This window comes from Apodemus sylvaticus, chromosome 11 (genome assembly GCF_947179515.1).
Source record: "Apodemus sylvaticus chromosome 11, mApoSyl1.1, whole genome shotgun sequence".
Taxonomy (NCBI): domain Eukaryota; kingdom Metazoa; phylum Chordata; class Mammalia; order Rodentia; family Muridae; genus Apodemus; species Apodemus sylvaticus.
This window is the reverse complement of record NC_067482.1, coordinates 67743693-67767726: the sequence shown is the minus strand read 5'-3', so window position 1 is coordinate 67767726 and position 24034 is coordinate 67743693. Positions and strand designations below refer to the sequence as shown.

At 39.4% G+C, this 24034-nt stretch overlaps 1 pseudogene; it reads right to left on the bottom strand.

The window, feature by feature from the left end:
- The window catches only part of LOC127696833 (60S ribosomal protein L26-like), a 112899-nt pseudogene that overhangs the window by 7216 nt on the left and 81649 nt on the right, over positions 1–24034 (bottom strand).

The following is a 24034-nucleotide window of genomic DNA, read 5'->3' as shown; positions in this document are numbered from 1 at the left end:
GTCCCAGAATGTTATCATTTGGAGAAACTACAGAAGGCCAGTGTGACTTGCCTGTTTAAACACAATACTGCATATCACTCCACAGCCTAATCTACTCCTGGTATTTCTAAGTATTTTTTCATGGTTTTCCAGGAATCTTCACAAGTCTTTTGGCTCTGGACACTGCATTTTTCTGCATTTATAAATGTGTTCATGGTTCTGCCAAACATTTATCTAGTGAAAAGTCTTTCTACACAGAAATTCATGCCAATTGATATACATGCAAAAAAAAATCTAATGGAAGTGACCAGTTATATAATAGTCAAAGGCAAACTTTCCCACATAAGAATTAGGATTTTCAAGCAAATAATCCATTTTATGGAAAAATAAAATCCTGGAAAAGCACTTAAAGCTTGAAATTCATCCTAAGTAAATATAACACTATGACTATCTGTTGCTGGTTAACCCTTTTCTGTGAGAATAACAATAAGAATAATAAAAATAATTTACTACTTGATATTCCCCTAGTCCTGTGAATAAACTGAGTTCAGCTGTGGACTCTTCCAGACAGTCTTTTCTGTGGCTGTTGACAGTTGATAGTTGGGTGACACTGACCTCAAAGCTATCTTAGACATAAGCCCAAGATATCTCCCTCACATGAAAGTTGATATCAGAACTTGAATGGAAGCAAACCGTGTGTGTTTGCGGGGCATGTGTGTGTGTATGTGGTGTGTGTGTGTGTGTGTGTGTGTGTGTGGTGTGTGTGTGTGTGTGTGTGTGTGTGTGTGTGTGTGTGTATGTATGTGTTACTGTTTTTGTATCTTTTTCTGTGTCTATGAGCACATGTCAACCTAGAGAAAAATAGAGACGCTATATCAAAATATTAATTGATCTCATCTTCAGGTGATAAACTTAGCTACATATTTATAATTTCTCCCATATTATGTTTAGACTCAAAAGAAGATATAGGAGAGGAGGAAGAAAGAAGTTGGAGGAAAAGGAAAAGGAGGAGGAAGTGTTTCTGTGAATGTCAAACATTTTGGTCAAATTCAATATAGACACAGTAAGAGTGTTTTAGATTTGGGCTTTTTTTTTTGTTTTCTCTTCTTTGCTTGTTTTGTTTTGTTTTACTGTTTTTAAGCATACACAGGATGGGATCTATTATGTGTCCCATTTTTAAATGAGCACACATTTTTTTTTAGCTCAGTGCTGATCAGCAAGGATAGACAAGCCCCTTTGACTCATTCCCCTCCTCTTATATTCTCTGAAGCCCCTGCATTTCTCTTCTTGATTCCCCACGACAATTTCTCTATCACCTCTCCCATCCTCTCCCCTGTGGAGTTAAAGGATCTGAGGCACATCCACTCTCAGCATACCTCATGTTTCTTCGATGCAGGACCGACACTGGCCCATGCTTTGGTTATTTCTGATACACTGACCACTAATACAAGTTACCAAGCAGTTATCTGTTGACTCTGTGCCATCCTCATCATTGAAGTAACTGAAGCCAGAAAGGCCTCAGACTTTTCTAGAGCTAGCATCTCTGCCTTCTTCTTTCCTATGTGCCTTTCTAGCTTCCAGAAAATATTGTGACCCGCCATAGTCTGTGGAGCATGTAGATAACAAGTCATGAAGAACCAAGTACAATTCCTTCCCATGGGATTACACACAGGTTCACCGAGGAAACTTTTCCATAGTTGCCTTTCCACAAGAATCTCTTCTTAGTACTGTGGTCTCTGTCAGAAGGGCAGAACCTACATACAGGAGGTGAGTTTTCAGCTAGAAGTGGTAACAGTATGAACACAGTTTGGAAACAGCAGAACAGAAAATACTAGACTCTGGGTTAAGCAAGGCTGGATTGAACTTTCTACTTGTGAAATGTCTTGAGTAAATCATTGAACTTTGTTGAGCCTTAATTTCTCATCTGTTAAAGGAGTGTTTTAACATCTACAAGGAAGGCACAAGCATGACCATCTCTTCAGGAGACAGCTGCAATTAATTAATATTTTTCCCTGGTTGTCCACAATTCCAAGCTCACTGCCACACCCTTTAACTACATACAACAGAACCTGCTGCCCCTGATTCTTTTTAGAAATGGTCCTTTCCAGAACTTCTCATTAAACCACTTTTGGAGGAGCTCTAAGTGTCTGTGGTGGGAACACTCCACTTTATTGGTTCTTGCCTACTTGTGTCCCTCACGCACATTCTTGTTTTCTTCCCAAAATTCATGTCTGCTGAACTTGCTTGAAGGAGACACTCAAGCAATGAAATGCTTAGTTGGTGAGTTTTCTGTCTCCTCTGTTGGTCCACATGAGCTTTCAGCCTGCAGTGGAGTAACACTGAACTTATTTAAACAGAGTCTTCAAACATTCCAGAGCTGGATGACCAGACTTATGGCTATGAAATTTATTAGGGACTTCTCCATATTAAAGTTATTAAAGTAACTCTTTCTATGTAAAACTACATTCAAGCCACAATCATATTGGAACTGATAAAATGTCTTTAAATTCAAATTAATACTATTGAACAGAAGCCTTCAGATGACAACAACAAATGGTTTTTAGTAGAAATAAAATATCAAAGTAACTGAGGCCTCACTATACCCATTTTACAGCATGCATTGTGGAGACCAAATAATTTGTACAGACCAGAAAGTTATGAGGCAAAAATATTAAACACAAGCGAAGCAAAGCAGAGCAAAACATGTCAATAGGATTTGAACTGAGCCCCGTCTAGTCACTCACGTAGATGATAAGAACGTCTTTGACTGCCCTAGGCAGTGAAGATACAAATCTCTCGTGAGTTCTGTTGAAGGGAACGGAGCTTTCACTGAACGCAAACCTAGCCAAGATTTTCCCATGTGAAAATTTGACTGTTACCAATACATTCTGGCACCATTGTAGAAATGATGATTCCTGTCTTCTGTCACAAAATCAAGATTGCCAGCAATCCAACCCTGTCACTCCACTAGAGACTGAAATCTTATGAGAGCCAACAAAGGAGACACAATATTTGCCAGTTGAACATTTCATTGCATGAAGTAATATTGCAAGTACTGAGAGAGAAGGACAAAGGGCAAAGGTTAGATTGACTATGCAGCCTTCTACAAAGTGTGTTGCAGGAATCTCCAACCCCAATAAGCCCATATAACAAACACACAATGCACTTACTATAATCATAAGCTATACTTTTAGATTGGGCAGATCTAATACTATACTGACTTATTCCTCAGCTATAAGACCCCTTGCAACCAGTGGTTTCTCCTGGCCATGTGGTTCTAGTCCATCATGGCTTCCTTCTCCATCCTCTCTCCTTCTCCTCTAGTCTTCCTCTGTCTCTCCATCTGCCCTCACTCTCAAACCTCTAGTCCTACCTTTACCCCCTACTGCTTTAACCTTTATTGACCAGTTAAAATGGGGGAGAATGTTGTGGGTTCACTTACTTAGGTGATCTCCATGTGAACCTCCTCCCCCGCCCCCCCCTCCCAGGCTGGCAGGCAACCTCTCTAGAGGAAGCAAAATTAACATCAGAATACAAACAGCACCAGGCCAACCCACAACAAAGTGTAGGACATTCCTTTCCCAGCCAGGGTGTGGAGGTATCTTACTAGATGCCATTCCATTTCCCACTCAATCTTCTCTTTAACTTTTGCTGAAATTTCTACCATACATTAGAGATACCCTTAAGCAAATCAGCTGGTATTCTGAAGATCTACTTAGCTTAAAATGTTAACACTAACACCTGCACAACTATAATTCCAACCAACCTTACCAAACAGGGATGTTGGGAAACTTGGGCAAGAAAGAAAAAGGGCCATTTGACTTTAATATGTCTTAGTTCTTTTTGCTGGATAGTTTTATGTCAACTTAGTATAAGCTAAAGTCATCTGAGAGGATGAATCCTCACTCGAGGAAACAGGCAAGCCTGTTAGGAAATTTTAATTAGTGATTGATGGGGGAAGGGTCCAGTTCATTCTGAGTGGTGCTATCCCTGGGCTGATGCTCTAGGGTTCTATAGGAAAGCAGGTTCAGCAAGCCATGGAAGCAAGGCAGTAAGTAGCTCTCCTTCATGCACTCTGCATCAGCTCCTGCCTCCAGGATCCTGATCTGTCCTGACTTCCTTGGATAATGAGCAGTGATGTGGAAGGTTAAGCCAAATAAACTCTTTTCTCCTCCAAGTTGCTTTGGTCATGGTATTTCATCACTGTAATAGAAACCCTGACTAAGATATTCTCCCATCTAATATTTATAATTTTATTTGAGACTGTGAAATACTGCAAAAGAAAAAAATATCCTTTCCCTGGCAGGATGGCACATAATTGCAATTCTGGTGCTCAGGAAGCAGATGCAGGCACATCATCCAAGAGGACAAAGCTATCCTGGACTACAGAATAAGTTCTGGCCCAGCTAGAATATAAAGTTACAAAATGTGACCCTAGCTAGAAAGCAAAAATGAAAAGAACATCCTTGTAAAAGATGCCCTTAAATGGCATTGAGACATCTTAGAGATATAGAAACTGACTGATCAACCTTACCACAGATAAGACAAAGGCCAGAGAGATGAAACAACTAGCCCAAAATTTCCCAACAAATTACCACCAGAGTAAACCTAAGTAATAGATTCTCAGCATCTTAATGCATTCCACACAGATCACCAGTAGCATTCCTACAGGGAATGTTGGCTGCTTGAACTTAACATCAGAGAAAAAGAGCTAAGTTATTTCTACTGTGAATGTCTCATTCTAGACCAAAAGATTCTTCTAAACAAAGACAAAACATAATCCAATGGGACAAATGCCTCAGTAGAGGTTTCCATCAAAAGATAGAAAAGAAAAGAAACCCATTTTGAGTACAGAGGACTTCAGGGCACCCAAAAGATGACAAATGACATAAATCTGAAAGTGTCACTTAGAAGTGTCAAGACAAATCGCATGTAGAATAGACAACAACATGTTCAAAGCATTGAGAAGCTTCTAGATCTCATATGTTGTCTCTAGATGGCATAATATTGAGAGATGCTAGAAAATGTAACCAGATCATACCTTGGGTGAGCTACAAGTTCATTGTCAAGTTGCCATCAGTATAGGTTCCCTCTGAAAACTGGAAAAGAAGCTCTTTGCCATGTATCTCTAGAAAGGACCCTGATCTCTGCATTCATTTCATGTCTTCTTCTCTGTGCATATCAGTACACAGCCTCTCATCTCTCTCTGTCTCTTGTGTACTGTGTGTGTTAGTTGATTTGTATGTGTGTGGCATATATGCATATGTTTGTTGCTATGCACATACTTCTGTGTAGATGCATGAAGGCCAGATAAAAATTTCACGTGTCCTTCTCCATCATACTAAATCATATTCTCTTGAGAAAGGGTCTTTCATTGGACTTGAAACTAGACTGGCAAACAGAATGTCCCAGTAATTCTACTGTGTCTTGTCTACCCCAGTGCTGGAGTTATGGACACATGTGTGTTCATACCAGTTTTTTAACATGTGTGCTTGGGATTTAAACTAGGATCTACTGTTTACAGAGTAAGCATTCTTTACTAATTAACCAAACCCTAACCTCCTAAAGTTAGTTCAGAATCCATTTCTATAAGAACACCAGGGTGTTATATTGATGCCTACAACACTAACATCTGTCGATCTTTCTAATGGTGCATACATATACATATCCAATAATTGTCTTTCTAAATTAATAATGTTTGTGAATTCCCCATTTCTAAGTAAAGTCACATATTCTGAGTGACCAAGGGATATATTTTTGGGAAAACATAGTACAACCCAACCCAGGAGACTTAAAAGTCACAAACACAGGATGGATCAGTTAGATACATTTCAGTAAGGACCATACAGAAACACTGAATTGTAGTTTTGTTTTAAAGATAAGCTAACAGCGTGGTAGTTTTCCCTTAGGATTACGGTTTCCCCATCACAGCAAAGTGTTGTCTTCCTCCTTGCTCCATTTTCAGGTTTGGTTTTTTTTGTAAAGATGGTTAGTCAAGAACCACATATTAATGATGAATCTCATTTCAGACGTTGATTCCTATCAAGCATACAAAATGTTGCCATCATTTTAACCCCCCTTTCCCCTCTGTCCACTCTCTACGGCTTCCTTTTACACATTATGGGAGATTTCTCCTCTCCCAACCATACATAGTAGAGCACATTTTGGTCCTGAGTTTTCTGAGCATGTCTCATCTGATGTTTCCCATAGTATACCTCATCAGTGAATCTTCTGCACCAAAATGAAGCAAGAGGGAACAAGGCTTCTATTTCCTTATATGTCTGGATGGTGTTGATGTTCTTGGTTTGTCTCAGATTGTGAGGGCCACTCCAGTACACAAACATGTTAAGAATTGTGGGAAAGCACTGTATATGGGATTAGCATATAGCAAGCAGCCGTTTGCTCATTCAATAATCAGTATAGGCCCTACCTTGTGCTTCAGAAATGCAGTGAATTTCAACAGCAAAGAATCACTTCTTAATGGTTCTGTGTTAATCTGATGGTAGTGGCGGGTTGAGACGTCCTTGTCCTTGAGAAATTGCCATCAGTCCTAGAAACAGAGAGGAAAAAAAAGGAGGCTGAAGAGCTAAATACCAGCAACTACACACATCACTTTATTCCCGTATCATTGATAATGAAAGTTGTGTGTGTGTGTGTGTGTATCTAAATTGAAAAGATACACACAATCAATGTATCCCTTTAAAAACTCCAGAAGAAATTTTAAGAAGCACTGGGTACTGCTGAGATATCAGAGGACTGAGGCTACTATTACTTATGTATTTGTATATTATAATCATTATTTTAGTCTGATATCTATGAGTGTGCTTATCCCAGATGCAAAATGTATATGTAGCATCCTCCCCCATATACAAAGGGTATTTATGTTCCAAGCTCTTGTTGGAAAGCTGAAACCATACAGAGTCCCAAACTCTGTATATGTTGCTTTCTTTTTTACATACACTTCCAGAAATTTAATGCCCTTTTCAGATTCACTCAGCAGTTAAAACACAGAGTAGCTATAGCTTCTGCTGATTGATGTGCAACAATGAAACTAACATGAGTTTGCTCTTTATTCACAATTTTACAGATGGAAGATTGGTTCTCCTATGACTCTTAGCAATCTATACATATAATTATTTTCTTCCAACTTGAGTTGGTAAATTTCATTTCACTTATAGCTTCTCTCTCATATATTCAAATTACCAGCACCATTGTTCTTTCATCTTGGAGCAATTATTAAGTAAAATGATGGGTAATTAAATGTAAGCACTATAATGCTGTAGTAGCCAATATTATAATAAAATAATAAGTAACTCCCAGATGGATAGTATATATAGTGTGGATCCCCTCAACAAAGAAATGAGTCACATCCTGGGTATGACACAAAATGGACAACTCAAAACTTAATCATGCTTCTCAAAATGCCATGCAATGTAAGTATTTATATTCCTGTGTATGCATGTGTGCCTGTGTGAGTTAATATGATCTGTGTGTATGCAGAATTCCATACAGACTGCAAGGTGTCAAATCACCAACAACTGGAGTGACAGATAGCTATGAGCTATATAATGGTGATACTATTAAGAGAAACCCAACTATGATGGTTTGAATAAGGATGGCCATGGTAGGTTCATAGATGTGAATGCTTAGTCAGTCACCCAAAGAGGAAGTGGAACACTTTGATAGGATTAGAAGGATTAGGAATGGTAGCCTTCCTGGGGTGGGGGAGGCATATGTCACTGGAGTAGGGTTTTTTTTAAGGTTTCCAAAACTCAAGTCAGGCCCATTCTCTCATTCTGCCTATGGATCTACCATACTTCTCCAGCGTGATTTCTACCCACGCATTGCCATGCTTTTCTCAACATGATAATAATGGACTGGCTAACCTCTGAAACTCTAAACAAGTCCTTAATTAAATGATTTCTTCTATAAAATTGGGCCATGTTATCTCTTTACAGCAATAGAATGGCAACTAAGACAGAATTTGGAACCAAGGGATAAGGTATTTCTATAAGAGGCCTCTCATGCTGCTCTTTGTTAGAAGAATAAAGAAGACTGGATTAGAAAAGTAGTTTGATACTTTAAGAAGAGCGTAATGGGCCATCCTGGTAGGAATACGAGAGACTACACGGAGGGCATTGAACTGTGGGGTCCTGGATTAAGAAATCTCAGAGGTAAAGAATATTAGTAATTGACCTAGAGACCATGCGTGTGATATTTTGGCAAAGAATGTGGCTGCCTTTTGCCTTTGTCCTCAAACTTTGCTTGAGATTAAATTGATGAGTTTTGAATAATGGTTTTGGCAGAGATTTCAATACAGCTTAGTACTGACTTTGTAATGTGATTATTAGTAATCATTCTTATGCAGAGCTACGATAAAATGGAGCAAGTTGGGAAAAGAGAAATATAAATGTTCAGTATGAGGAGGAGACAAAGAGCAGCAGAAAAGCTGGTGTTGGAGGCAGGTCCTGTGTTCAAAGAGATGAAAAGTTTGAAGAAAGGCCTGCTGCTAAATACAATAAAGGGAGTGGTGACATCCTGGCAAGACCCCTCCATGCTCAGCTTCCAACTTGTGAAAAGGAATTAAAGAAAAGCTTGAGGGGAAAAGGAAACCTTCAACAACAGAAAAGTTCATGCAGGTGTAATTGAAAGTGAAGGCCAAATCCCAGTCCTATGGAGGAGCACATAGTTCTGCGTTTAGAGTCAAGAATACAAGACAGGGTTGTAGACTCTCCCTCTGCAACTAAGGAAAGCAGCTGAGGCTAGCAGTGTATCCTTCCTTCCCTCCCTCCCTTTCTCTCTCTCTCCCTCCCTCCTTCTCTCTGCCTATAGATCAAGGAACTCTCAGCTACTTGTCTAGCACCTTGTCTGTCTGCACATTGCTATGCTCCCCCACCACGATGATTATGGACTAACCTCTGAAACTATAGTTTCAGTCAGCCCAGAATTAAATGTTTTCTTTTTTAAGAGTTGCCTTGGTCATGAAGTCTCTTCACAGCAATAGACCAGTGACTAAGACAAGCAGTAAGTAGCCTTAACTGCTAAGCTGGCTCTCTAGCCTGACTTGCAATTTAAAGTGAAAGGCATGTTTATTTCTGGAAATTTCCATCTAATATTTTCAGGCAGTACTCGACCATAGGTTGCTGAAAAGCAAGTTGGTTGTAGAAAGCAAGACTGTATACCCAGAAAGAGAGCTATGCTTATCATTGTTCAGCCAACCAACCAATCAACCAAAAAAACAAACCCTTCTTTTTTAGAACTGGTTAGTAAAGAACACCGCTTGGATGATACCCTTCTCTGATATCACTCAGAATGACTCTGGTTTCATCGTCAATAGTTTTCCCACCTGACTAGCATTGATATCATGTGTTCAGTGCCCCGGCTTTGGATCCTTTACTTTTATCTGTCTAGCCTCTGCTCTTGGGACTTTGCCAAACTTCCACATTCTTTTGCTTTTCCTCAGCCCTTGTCCTATTGTGCACTCTCTCATCTCCTGTTTGTCCGACCCACCCTACTCCATGCATGCATCCCAACTTTGATGAGAACTGTTTCTTACGAAGGCAAAACAAATAGAGAGAAATTTGCACACTAGGATAGCAGTACGAAATCTAGGATAGCAGCGTGAAACCACATTGCTGTGTACTACCTGGAGATCCCAAACAGTACCCAACGCATCTTCAACACAGTGTCAGTTTCCAGCAATTTTCTAGAATAATAATTAGATCTCCACAGGATGGAGGGTGGGGAGACTTTGTGCTTTTCCTTCCTCCCTCTGCAACTGGCTATCCTAGAGGGAGCTGAATAAATGACTGTGGAGGCACTACACTGGCCCACTTTAAAGCTTCTATTATGAAACCCAGTTGCATAAGCCATAAGAGCAAATAACATATTCTCAGGAACAAATTCTAGTGAATCAGCTCATTTTAGATTCACATCTTCATCTGTCTCTGAAGTGGCTTATTTAAATTTTAATAGAAAATGTTGGATGTGGCGCTCCAGTGGAAGCAATGAAAATAACACTGTTTATCCCCAAGATAAAATTGTGTTGAGAGTTGAAAAAAAACACAGAGAAAAATATGATGCTAATTTCTTGAAAACAAACCTTCTCTGCCCCACTTTGTAGAAGCTGGACAAAGCAATATAAACTCTATTGTATTGAACAAAGGCAACAACGGCTTTTTGTGTGTGTGTGACTCACTATCCTTTCATGTGTGGATTTTTAAAAGCAATAATCTGAAAAAAAAACCTTTTGTAAAACTGAAAAATAATCTTGCAAAACAAATGTTTGCATTGTCTAGTGGTGGTGGGGGCAGGGCTGCATATAGAAGGAAGCATGGGGAAGTAGGAAGGTCTTGTAAATTAACTCTCAGGAGTTAGTACTAACATTCCCACTTCCTAGTTATGTGATCATGAAAAAGAGTATTAACAATTGTAGTTACTATTCCTTACTGTCAACTTGACTATATCTGGAATGAACTATACTCCAGAACTTGAAGGCTCACCTGTGATCCTAATCTGGAGGTTGGGAGATACAAGTTTCAGACGTGGATCTTGGATTGGAGATCTTAAGGCATAGTGGCTATGAATCCCAGAATAGTAAGAGAGGGAGATCTCTGAGTTCAAGATTATCTGGGACAAAGTCCCAGATCCAGGAGTTGTGGTGGCACACACCTTTAATCTGGACCACACCTTCTGTTGGAGGTCTACCTAAGGACAATGGAAGAAGGAAGATTTACTCTCTCTCTTCTTCTGTTCTCTCTCTCTTCTTTACCTGCATACTTATGGGACTGAGCAACTTCGACATCCTTGGACTTCCATTCACAGCTGTTATTGGCCATTGTTGGAAGTTGGAATACAGACTGTAAATCACCAACAAATTTTCCTACTATATAGAGCCTACCCATAAGTTCTGTGACTCTAGAGAACCCTGACTAATACAACAATGATGGGACACACACTAACCTTTCCAGTGAAGGGCTTCGCATGGTTCTGTCATGAAGAAGAAATCTAGAATGTGGCCAGTCACTTGCCTAGCCCAGTATTAGCAAATGTCAGTCTTCTTCATTTTCTAGACTTAGAGTTAGTCAATCAGGGACCATGGGTCATATCTGGCTAACTTGTGTTTGAGGACAGTTTCATGGAAACACAGCCAAATTGTTATACATATCTATGGTTGCTTTGGTGTCATAGCTATAGAACCAGTGGTTGCAACATACCATTTAGTATGAGCCCAGAATCTTTATTCTTCAAATTTTTCTGAAAAAAGTTTATCAACTTTTGTTACAGAAATGTCTTTGTGCCAATCCATTCCTGCAGCCAGTGTGGTTGTAGTTAGCACTATTACTGCAGTCAATCATACACACACACACACACATACACACACATGTTTCAAGTGAGCTTCCTAAAATATAAAACATGCCTAAAACACAGATTATGCTCTGACATATGCTCCTGTAATACTCATAGCAATTAGCCATCATAATACTGTGCATAGATTTGATTCTTTAACATTTTCCAGATTTTCAGGTTTTTTTTTTTTATTGATTGGTTGATCAAGCCCACGCAGTCAGCTGGTTCTCCAGCGCAGGAGCGAGGATTAAAAAGCAAGAGACAATTAGACAAAACTGCAGCATGATCCCAGTCAATTCTGAGAATGAAGGCTGGTTTAATAATTTTCAATCCACTTTTATACCAATTTAATTACATGCAGGTATTAAGATCAATAGTAGTACAATGAGGAACAAGCAAGACAGTAAACACAAAATTGTCAAGGCGATAATCAAAGTCCTGTGACAGTTGTTTCCAAGGGCTTGTCAGAATGACCAAATACCTGAGCCTGCTTCCTTGTCCAAGACCAAAATCTTGCCTGAAACCTGCTTTTTTAGTTCCACCATAAAATTAAAATTTCTGCTTAGCCTATTATATCTTAATGTCAGATTCCTGTTTGAAGGCCTCGTCCTTGGTCAATGTCAAGTTCCTGCCAGGCAGCACAGCACCCCAGTAAGAAGGCTCTCTACATTTGGTTGTTTTTGTTTGTTTGTTTGTCTTTAGGGTAGAATGAAACTATGCTCCCTGCAAGCTCTGAGTTCTAGCCCATGGCCCATCCCTTTGCAATAGCAGATAGTAGTGGCAAAGAGAGACAAAGCCCTGAAACTCCTCTGCTACTAAACAATTTTTTGACTAAACCTTTCAAACCTGTAACTCCTCATTCTATACATATGTAAAAGTGAAAGTAATCATATGTCATGTAAGAGCAGAACACAATCATACTATGAGTACAAGATTAAGTAGCACATGGGAAACATTTTGAATTACAGGAAGGTTTGTTATTCTGACTATGAAAGGTCATCAGTTATCATTAGAATGGAGGACAAGAGACATAACTCAGTAGTAGAGCAGAACATTGGCTTGTCATATAGGAGGCCTTCAGTTTGATTCTATGTATAATAGAAATGGTAAAAGCCGGGTGGTGGTGGCACATGCCTTTAATCCCAGCACTTGGGAGGCAGAGACAGGCAGATTTCTGAGTTTGAGGCAGCCTAGTCTACAGAGTGAGTTCCAGGAGACCCAGAGCTACCCTCTCTGGGTATATAGAGAAACCCTGTCTTGGGGGGAAAAAAGAAAGAAAAGAAAAGAAAAAGAAATTATAAAAGAGTTTAATGGAAGTACTTCTAACTTCTTCCCTTCAATCTCCAATTGAGCATTTTGGGGGTGTATAATTATCTGAAGTTCATATCTATATACCAATAACACCAGATTGCTTGAAATTTCCTCCAAACTCCCCTGTCTTTCTTTTTCACTTGCTGTTCTCTCATAATCCCTGGTCTCCAAAGTGAATCTTTGTCGTCAATTAACTCTTTCCAAAGGACACATTCACCCCAAAGCCAACTACTCCTGTTTCTTTCCTCTCTCTAAAACAACCAAATGAAAATTGCTCTTTCTTATGCACAATAATGAAATTGGGTAAGTAGAGTGATGATAGATAGGTTAGATGTGCTAAGGATCAGAGGTCCTCCATTGGGCCCTTGTGTGGGCCCGGGATAGGAATGAGATAGCATAGAGTAGATGATAAGTAGATAGACAGACAGATAGATAGATAAATAGATAGATAGATAGATAGATAGATAGATAGATAGATAGATGTAGATAAATTGTTATAACTCTTCTGCATACTTACATATTTAAAATATTGTTTGTATAAATTACTGCCTCAATATTCCTCAATGATGATTACACTTTGGTGAGATGTTTGTATCAACCTTGTTTTGGTATTTTTAGTAATCTATTTATATCTCCTTCGATTTTTTTCATCTATTACAGAACAGCATGGATACCTCACTCACTTTAGAATGACCTGTTTTGTCTTCTCTAAAGGCAGTAGGTGCTCATGAGATGCTTATTAATTTGCTCCCTGTGGTTAAGACAGTTCTGTGTCATCAGCACTACGGCAGCTCAGTACGCTTTGGGGCAAATGTTTGTGGAATTATGCCAAGATGAAACTGCATCTTTGAGATCAGTTCCTTGCTTTCTCAAATTACACTTGAAGAGCCAGTGACAGTGCAACTCAATATGAGAAGGAGCAAGTTTTGCCACTTCTTGGGTCAGAGGGAAAGGCAAGGAGTCTAGTTCTGAATACCAATGCAGGCATAAATCAAGCCAACTGTGGAAGGGGACAGTTTATGGCAGCTAGAGAGGGAATGTAGACCCTACTTCTCATTCCTCCCCCAGGCCCTCACAGGGCCCAATGGAGGACCTCTGATCCTTAGCACATTAGCCCTTGCCCGCAGCAAGGTATCACTGCTATTCCCTGCAATGCCTACCAGCTGTACCATTCTTTTCTTTCTGAACATTGTGGACTTTCAGATACCCTAGACATACATAATAATGGAAGTCCCATGTGTGGGGCAGTGGCTAAGTGCTAAAAATGCAACAAGGGGGAACTGTCTGGAGGAAGCTCACAGCCTGAGTGGCAAAGAGAGAGACGTCCATAAAGAACTGAAGCCAGGGCTATAACAATAATAGAAGTCAATGTGTATGAAAATTGCTTAGCTATATTACCAGGGAAATAATAGTGCTGCAAAAGCATTTCTTGCAGTAGAAATTTTTATGTATTTTCTATAGGAAGTCACATTATAGGAATGAATATGCATATTTATGTGTGTGCATTAAAATATTAACATAAAAATATTAAAATGGTTGAACACAACTAAGATGAAAAATACCTTTTAATACATGTTTTAACAATAAGTTTACTTATTCTAATTTTAAGAACATAATACCCAACATGTTGACGAAGGAACCATTCTGTTGACTGAATTGGTATCTGTATTCAGAAGACAAAGGAGGTCAGATACTTTCTTCATCATCTAATAATGAGGGAATTTGCATGTGACATATACAGGATTAAGTGGGAGCTCCTACCACCCAGAGAACTTTTAACCTTCAAGCAATAGCATAAAGCCTCACAGTAGTAGAGATTATTGGTCCAAAAGTCTGGCTCATGAAGCCACTGGTGTGACGGTAAGTGTACAGATATGGTAATAAAAGCTTCCATTTGACTGGGTCTCTGATATGGCAGTAGGCAGACATGACTTCCATTGATTTTGTTGGCCTTCTTTCAATTCTGTGAGCCTGGCCATTTTACCACCCACTTAATTAATTTTACTTTTAAATAAGCCAGAGATTGTTTCTGTGGCTTTCAAACACTGAGATTGGTAAATAACTACTGTATGTAATGGATTCTTTTTGTTAACTTTTTTTTCCAAACATTTCAATTTAATAGCCACAATCCAGTATGGAATTATTTTTCTGAGATACTAAACTTTAAGAGGACATAAATAATAGTTATTCTAACCAAATGGACATTTTGATAATAGCTATTATCAAATCAGCCCCTAATAATATCTTAATTTGTCATGGCTTAACAGAAACAACATGACCCACTAGATAGAAAACATTGGGTGTGTGATGTCTCAGAAACATGTTCTTCTTAAGCTATGACAGTTCTTTGTCATTTTATGATTAAAGGGAGTCAAAATGCCATTAATTGTTGTTTTGAAGCATCAAATTATAACTGTGCAAATAAATATGCATTTGCTTTCTAAATCTACATAAAAATGAAATTTTATAAAGTTAGGGAAAATGTCTCAAAAGGTATGTGGAAAATATTTAGGATAAATCAAACCAATCCCTTTTCCTTCCTTCATTATTACTTAAATTTTGAGTGTTGTTCATTATTATTTAAACTTTGAGTGTTGACTAACCAAAAGCATGAAAATGTACTGCAGAAATATCTACCCAATCAGCTCCTCTGTGCATCTAGTTCAAATGTAAGTAAACGGAGGTTCGTGTAGGCTGCATACATCATATCTGAGATGTTCTACCTTCATAATTGTTCACTTTTCTGGCTTTGGCTTCATCTGCTTGCCCAGTGTCACAGTGTTTAGCAAACTCCCCACTTTCTTATGAGTTTAGAAATCTATGTGTGAGTTCTATGACCCACTCAGTATAGCCATCTCCCACAGTGGAAGAGCTTTCACCCAAGCTTGCCCCCCACAAGGCTGTAAGATGCGGGTCATAGAAAATATCAAAGATCCCCACAAGTGAAAGGACTCTGTCCTAAATCACAGCAGCATGAGAGGAAGACCAAGTTCAAATGGTCAGCCATGTGTCTCTACTGGAAAGTCGCTCCAGGCATTAGGGGATTTCACATAGGTGCCCTGAAATATGCCTAACTAAAAATCTTTTTTAAATAATTCTGTTGACATTTTATACATGTTTATTGTATGTTAGGATTATTCTCTTCCAAAAAAACCTCTTTTATCTCCCTCGCATTCCTGTGAGTCTGCTTCCATCCCTAATAGCTTCTTTCCCAAATCCTTTAGTAGTCGTTAGTGTTTTGTGACTCATTTAATTAACCAGGGCCATCTGTATGAGCCCTGGATTCAACTATCTGTTGGTGTATGGTGGAATAACCAGTGGGTACACAACTTAGGAAATTATCCCCTCCTCCCTGAATCTATCAGTACCAAAAAGTTCAGCAGAGAATTAAAAAGTTCAGTAGGAACTGCCGAGAGCCTCTCCATCTGTGCTTGACTGTTGATGGGCCATCTTTGTGTTATTTAACTTTTGGTTTCTTCTCCAGATCATGGTACTCCAAGTCCTGATTACCAAAAGGACTGCCTTGTCCCCATAGTTCATCAAGGGCATGTGTATATTCTCCTGTTCCTGCTGCTGTTGCAGCTGCTACTGCTATCCAAGGCCCAAATACTGACTTTAAGACTAAAAACAGCAATGTTGGTGGTCCCGGCACCATGCCAACACCCTTAGCTGCCTCACCCTCTGATAAAGGTCAGTGACAATTTCCATATCAGTCTTTGATCCTGTAACATTTCCTGAGTGGGTATAGCTTTCTATCTAGCTTCTCTGCATACACTCTCTTAATATACCCATGATAAGACTACAGCTACCAACTGGAATCTGTCAACTGGGTAACTGGCTCACACTTTCTTTAAATGATCATCTAAACAGCACGGACATCATTTGCAAACCTACTGTGTAGGTTTAAGCCTTGCTTTCTTATTGATTAGATGTATCACTTTGTCCCGTGTTCCAGGATGCTTTCTTATCTATTAGAGCTACCTCAAGCACTAGAAACTTTGAAGTGTTTAAACTTGTGGCTGGCCCATTGTGAAGTGTGAAGAGAGTGTTAGACATTTGGTGTTTTGCTATGATGGCAGGCATTAATTTAACAGGTGGTAAGCTCAGAATAGATTTTGTTCATTGTGGCTTTTTATTGAAGTGATGCTGAAGATATAATTAGTGTGACAATGTCAACATCAAATGGGAGACCACAGGTTGGGAATCATTGTGAAGTGCTTATTTAGTCTACAAGTATCTATGCAACCCTTTTGTGAAGGTTGAAGGTCAAAAGAAAATGAAGTATGAAACTGACATATTGCAGAACAGGAAGCTGGATTAAGGACACATATTTGAACATGCACCAGTAAAACACACACACACACACACACCACTTGGCTCTTTTGTTTCTTGAAACATGTCATCTTCATTTATACTCATTTATCTTAATGAGAACTTTATAGAAAGAAAACAAGGGACATAATATGGAGAGAAAGAAAACATGTAAGGAAGTATTTTCTTTAATGGGCAAGATAGCAAAATCAGATGAACTCAAATCATATTTTTTGCTACAAACCTATTCCTTATTTGCTAAAGATTCTGGTTATTCTTCTCTAGTTTCCATAAAGCCAGGCAACTAAGTTCAGTGGAATGTATTGATATCCAATACAGTAAACCTACTTTGAGCACTTACTGGACAGACAGAAAACATGGCTGGAAGGTTTGGAACCTACGAAACTCAAAAAATGCATTCCTTTCTTTTTGTCCCATCCACTTCTGCTAACATGATCACCATGTATCTCTTGTAGTCTATGGTGCTCATTCCATAGTAATTATCTTCTTGAGGAATATATAGATGTGTCTATTAGAATATGATAAAGGCATGCCAGCAGGCAGCTAGATCTCTTTCTTCAGAAATAATCCACACTGGTGAAACACTGGCTAGGATTTCAAAGACCATTAGTATGAAATTGTGTTTCCTCAAGGCGTGTGTCTGTCCTTTCAACATTACAACATGATGTTATCATTCACAAAGTTCATACTTGGGAACCTTACATTTCAAAAAAAGAAGAAAGAAAGAAAGAAAGAAAGAAAGAAAGAAAGAAAGAAAGAAAGAAAGAAAGAAAGAAAGAAAGAAAGAAAGCAATGTTTTAAGTAAGTTTATGATTTTGTGCTGGGCTGCATTCATAGCTATCCTAGGGCAACAACTGTCTCAGGATGTTCTCATTTGTTTTGATAGCTGCTTTATCATTACCTCAATTCACCTCAGTTCATTCTAGAAGCTTCCCTTTGTTATGTCCTATTAGCGCATGTACTGGAATATTTTGCAGTTGGTTTTGACCTTGCCAAAGTACTTCTTGTCAGACATTTTAGACAAGGTCTGCTTTTCAGAAAGGGGCCTCCAACACATAGCGGGTTTCAGTCTCCATTAGCTCTGCCTCCGCACTGTACCTTTCTGCTATAAATGGGGTGTTGCCATGGTCAGAGCTTTGTGCCTCTGGAATGATTCCTCTGAAGAAAATTGGATCACTGGAAGAAAGTTAAGAAAATACCTGATCATCCAAGTGAGAAGAAATGAATGTGTGAGCTAAGTTAGTAATGGGGAGGCAGAAGGAGAAAGAAATGACGAGGACATTAAAGGAAGCAAATGGCCTGGAAACGCGACTATGTGAGATTCAAATTCAACTGACTGGAGTAGGCTGGTGATCCGTAAAGCGCTGTGCTGTCTCAGAGAAAATGGTCTTTATGGATCAGAGCCACCAGAGAAGATGCCAGGGGGAGGATGAGGTGGAATCCGAGTCCTCAGTAGCAAAGAGTGGACAGGATGGGACTCCAGTGGGGAGATGTGGTCTCCGTCCTGCAAGACTGATAAGGTAAGAAAGAAAGCACGCACACCTCTTGTTTACACAGCTCCTCCTATTCTCTTCTGAAACCATCTCTCTTTTCTCTAAGTAATCAAATAATTGTGACCCGGTAACAGTGGCTGTACCCGTAGGCCTTAACTCTAACATGACGGTGGCCTCAGTAGTTGGTTCAAATCAGGAAAAGTCAAGAAAAGAAATCCAATTAGAATCTTTTAAAATATTGTGCTGATCTCTGAAGCATGATAAGTCTTTTGTGTTGAGCTGGGCTGAAGGTTCCCTCCCCTTTCTCCCCTCTTCTATCCCACTCCCACACATTGAAGGTTTCCCAGGGCTCTTACAGTTGTATGTAATAAAACTTAATGCCAATTAGCTTAAGAGCTTAAGACAGAGAAAGAGTTTAACCTGGTTCCCAGGACAGTCTTCCTCCCACTATACCCGACTAACTCTATCACCCTTGTAGAGACTTCAGCAGAGTTGTGAAATATAGATAGTAGCTCCCCTTTGAGAAAAGATGTGTTTTGTTAATTACACAACTGTCCACTCACCATTTCTTAATGTTTGCTTTGCCACAACTTTGTACATTGTTTTAAAGAGACAGATCCAAGATGGCACTGTGTTGCATTGCATCTCTACATCTATGCCCATTCCACAAGAAAAGCTCTGGATTTGGACCTGCGCTTGTTTCTTATTCTCTTCCTATCCTGAGGCTTTGTTTTGTTTTGTTCTTGTTTATGTTTTTTTTTTTTTTTGCAGTGGGGGACATAGTTCTATAGGATGAGAAATTTCCACATTTTCTTCACTGAAGACACTACTGTGCTAGACTCCAGGGTTTGCAAGATGAGCCACCATCCATACCTAGGGACAGAACAGTAACATGAACAGAAACCTAGCTCATGAATCTGAAGGGCTCACAAGCTTTCTCTAAGATCAGATCTAAATTTAGGGAAATGTGTGTCTATCTCCAAACACCTTGTGTCTGGGAGTCACAAGGACAACGAAATGTCATTGACAATGGAGTAAGTATTTTTTTTTTTTTTGGTACAACCATAGGAAAGCATATTTGATAAGTGATGGAGGTTATTTAGATAGAAATACTTCTTTGTTTAAAAATTTATTTACTTACTTACTTATTCTTTGGCCTGGATATGGTGACATAGATCTAAAATCCCAGCATTAAGAAGTTAAGGCAGGAGGATCAAGAAGGCCTCATGCCCACTCTAGCCTATATGAAACCTTACACAAGAAAGCATAGCAGGTAGAAATGTTTACCCTTTAAAGCAAAGTTAACCCAATTTCATAAGTTACACAGATTGATGCTTCTATTGTAGTCTTTTTTAATTTTTTTATTCGATATATTCTATATTTACATTCCAAATGATTTCCCCTTTCCTTGATCCCCCCTCCCCGAAAGTTCCATAAGCCCTCTTTCCTCCCCCTGTTCCCCCATCTACCACTTCCCACTTCCCTGTTCTGGTATTCCCCTACACTGCTGCACTGAGCCTTTCCAGAACCAGGGGCCACTCCTCCATTCTTCTTGGGCATCATTTGATATGTGGATTGTATCTTGGGTACTCCAAGCTTCTAGGCTAATATCCGCTTATCAGTGAATGCATACCATGAGTGTTCTTTTGAGTCTGGGTTACCTCACTCAGGATGATGTTCTCCAGCTCCATCCATTTGTCTAAGAATTTCATGAATTCATTGTTTCTAATGGCTGAATAGTACTCCATTGTGTAGATATACCACTTTTATTTTTTTATCAATTCCTCCATTGAGGGACATCTGGGTTCTTTCCAGCTTCTGGCTATTATAAATAGGGCTTCTATGAACATAGTGGAGCCTGTATCCTTATTGCATGCTGGGGAATCCTCTGGGTATATGCCCAGGTGTGTGCTTTCTCTACGCTTCTATCATAGCCCCTCTCCTTGCTATTCTTTCTTGCTCATCTCTCTCTTCTCTTCCCCCACATTAGACCCACTCTCCCTTCCTTTTGAGTCTACACTTACTACTGAACTCGTGTTATACACATGTTAGAGAAAATCAGCAAAGCACATGAAAACTTTCTAAATGAACTCAGGGACCAGTTCAATCAACACAATTGCAGGGGGGAATCTGGGGCTTGTCCTAAAAAATATTCATATTTTCTAAGCCTTGAGAGATCTTACTCCCAGGCTTTTGTCTGAGATAGTGAGAGCAGGCCCTGTAATTTTCGTCCCCCTTTGACAGCCGCTGAAATCAAGGTACAGGGTGGTTAAGCAAATTTGCAAAGGTCAGATGACTACTAAATGGAGAAGGTCAGACACAAAGAGATAGATAGCATCCTGTCTGTCTGTCTGGGAAGCAGTAAGATGAACGCTAGAATCCGAGGTTAGAGCTTATATGACATTGATCCTGAAACATTCAGTTATCAAATCATCTTAGCATGACTGCCTCACTTAGAAAATATGAATAGATATCCTGTCTGCAGTACGGAGGTGGCTCAATCATCTGCCTTCTTCGTCGCAGTGTGTAGCAGGCCTTACCAGCTTTAGTTCACAAAGTCGTGATTTACATACAGATGTTATGTGATGTTATATGATGTGAACATACAGAACAGAAAGATCACACATTCATCACCAACCATATGACATTACCATCAACCTGGTTCTCTCCAATGCAGCCCCTGCCCCTCCTTCCTTCCCTTTGCCCTTGACCTCCACAGGTCCTTTCATCTCACTCAGGTTACCTCTCTAAGGTGTCTTGCAAAGCTGCTTTCTCCTGTGCATAGGCATGACTGATTCTGCTATGCATATCACAGTCCTGACTCCAGGGAGTCTGCCTCTAGTCTCAACCCACTCTAACCAGCCCCCACAGTGCTTTCCACAGCAAACCTTTAAGAGATCTATATGATCAGTCTGGGCCACGGAAATCATTATCTCTTCTCTGGCATGGATGGTCGACCACTAACTTGTTTTCACCTATACATCTTGTGCCACCTTCCACTTCCCTTCCAGAAACTTTCAGATCCATGCCATCATCTTCAACTCTGTAAAGGTTCCTTGCTTTATTTTCCCCTCTATGGTAGCTTGATCTGCTTATAAAGTTTTCCTCACTTTAGTCTCTAGAAAAATACTTCATCATCATCAACATCATCGTCATCATCATCATCACCATCATCACTATCATCACCATTATCATTAAAACTTAGAACCATATCAACTTCTCTAGGACACTGTTCCTGATTGTTAATCATAAGTTACACTGCAATGTCCCCACCTACAGCTAGCTGTCTGAGTATTTCCTTGGAGGCAGAGAAAGACACAAGGTGTAGTATTCTACTAAGTTTAAAAGCAAATTCTAAAGGTGTCTGGGCTACTAGTTTTGCATTCTGACAGAGGCAAGCTAATTGATTCTTCTATGCCTTATTTATATATGTGGAAAGAAATATGTAGTAGTTACTTCTGGGGCTGTAGAAAGAAACCACAAATTAGGTCATTTAAAATAGCAGAAAAATATATGCTATTTTTCTATATGTGCTATTTTCCACATTTCTAGATGCCCAAATCTTATATTGAGATGATAGGAGGGCCATACTCCCCTCTAAACCCTGGAGCAGGCCCTGCGCTTCCAGCTTCCCATGGCTCTGGGCATTCTAGCTTTGTGACTGCACCATGACACTCTTGTGATCATGGTGTATCCTACTTGATTGTGTGTCTTTTAGAAGGACAGTTTTCATCGGATATCGGGATCACTTCAGTAATCTGGGATAATTTGCCCATCTTAAGATCTTTAACTTTAGTCCCATTACTCTTTTATCTAAGTAAGAACACATTGCCAGGTTCTCAAAGATCCCAACTTTTCTGGAGGGTTAGTTAACCTGCACATACTATAGGTAGCAATAGCCTGCTCAGCTTTTATGGTTTTTGTAAATCTTAAGAAGAATAATACATGTAAAACTTCGGGGAAAGTATCTGGCCGTCAATACATATTCAGTGAGTGACAGCTGCTATTAGTACCACAGTGTTTAATGACAACATCACAGAGGTTTACACACATAAGGCACTTAGATCTTATTTTCCTAATTTCAGACTGAGATTGCTTACACACAAAAAAATGTTCTACATACCTGACATGTGTTGCTAACAAGCAAGGGTTTAAATGGGTCATATGCTAATTAATCTTTTAACAAGAAAATTCAATTAACCAGAATCCTCATCCGTATAACAATTGAATCTAAGCACTGCTTCCATAAGGCTTCTTCATAAGGAAGATTATCCACACCAACAGCATAGAGTGCCTTTCTCTGGTAGTGCTCAAATAATGAATGATTTCATCGGAAATGAAGCTGAAGATGTCATGTGTATGTGTTATAGACTCAGAAAATCTGGGGAAGCAGCCGTCAAATAACTATCTACCCTGCAAGATTACAGACGTGAGGGCTGGACCAAGAGTGACAAAGAAAATGACTTGCATTCCTTAAGGAAATGGGGAATTCATCCAGAGTCTTTCCAGCCTTATTCTTATCAATGATCTGTCTCATCTTGGGGGCAGTAGTCAATGCAAAAAATTAATACTTTTAGTATCATTGTTCACAAGAAGGGAGAAAGTCAAGAACCCATTTAATTGACTTAGCAACATCTCATTCCAGTGAGTTTGCAATATTCTATTCCAACAGATCCATGCAATGATTTAGATCAAGCCTTATAATTTATATTTCACTTATATTTTCACCAAAGAAAAGCAATGTGGTTATACCTACCATCTTCCCTTGAGGCCAAGATCCCTTGGTCACTTGCCATACATGTTCACATCCCTTCTGCTCTAATAAAATGAAGAAGCCACTAGCTCTGTTGTTATTCCTTAATTCTTCCAGTCTAAACTTCCTTTCACACTTCTTTCTTGGACTCCTTCCCTATTTCAACACCTCCAAATCTTGCCTTCCTTATAGACTCAATTCAATCCATGTTATTTGTGCAATAAATTGTTGTTGGCTCCCTACTGGACTTGACATTTCCTGTCTCTGAAATCCAATTTCACATCTTCTAAAAAGCTCTTGTGTATCAACCATTTCCTAGATTGTATTTATTTATACTCAATTCACACCTCTCCCCCACCAGTTCATTACAATGCCGAGAACATTTGTAAGATGGGAGTTAAACAAACGGTATTTGTTAGGTTTGTTACAAGCTGTAGACTTCAACATGCCCATAGAAATTTCTGAGGAAGTTAAACATTATACATTGCCAGCCCACTACCAACAATCCACATCATAATTCTTAGAGCAGAGCCTGCAGAGGAAGTCAGTAAGAATAAAGACAAAATTAACTGGGAGAAGCTAGTACATAGGAGACACACAAAAAAATATGAGGCAGCAGAAGAACAAGTGGAGGGTTGGGATAGTAAGGTGAATGAGTAACAGTGGGTTCAGAAGAGTAAGCGAGGCAGTGACAGAGATAGGAGGATGGTGTCCTGGTGTGTTTCACCAAAGGCATGCTCCTCCCGCAATCCTCCCGCATATGTTCTTGAGGCTCTGAGGCTCCAGATGATCATTCCAGCTCTTGTTTACCTGAGGC